The 382-nt window shown below is 41.6% G+C and overlaps 1 pseudogene; it reads left to right on the top strand.

Moving 5' to 3' along the window:
- The window catches only part of LOC119588862, a 22879-nt pseudogene that overhangs the window by 13438 nt on the left and 9059 nt on the right, over positions 1–382 (top strand).

Here is a 382-nt window from a genome sequence, read left to right as displayed (position 1 = left end):
TTAAGTTGCTCTGCAATGACCATAAAAAGAAGCCTTTTTCCCAGATTTTGGGGAATAGTTTAAACCCTTAAACTGTTTCAGATAATTTGGATCAAAGGGCAGACCTCCCGAGATCCATCAGGGCGCCTGGGAGACTGATCGGGGGCCCTTCAGAATATGACCCAGCAACGTGCTAAACTCCCTGTGAATGCCAAGAAGCAAGAGATCATGGAAGCTATATATGATATCCTATTGTCATCATTAGAGGAAACACTGGTGTGGAAAGACTACTCAGGTATAGTGTGAGAAGAGGGAAGTGGAACTTACATGAGGAAAGGGAGATTTTTTTCCTATTTTAATGATTTTGTGAATTTAGACTGCAGTTTGAATTTCATGTGGAACG

The sequence above is a fragment of the Penaeus monodon genome, chromosome 24 (assembly GCF_015228065.2).
Source record: "Penaeus monodon isolate SGIC_2016 chromosome 24, NSTDA_Pmon_1, whole genome shotgun sequence".
NCBI lineage: Eukaryota > Metazoa > Arthropoda > Malacostraca > Decapoda > Penaeidae > Penaeus > Penaeus monodon.
This window is presented reverse-complemented; position numbering and strand designations above follow the sequence as displayed.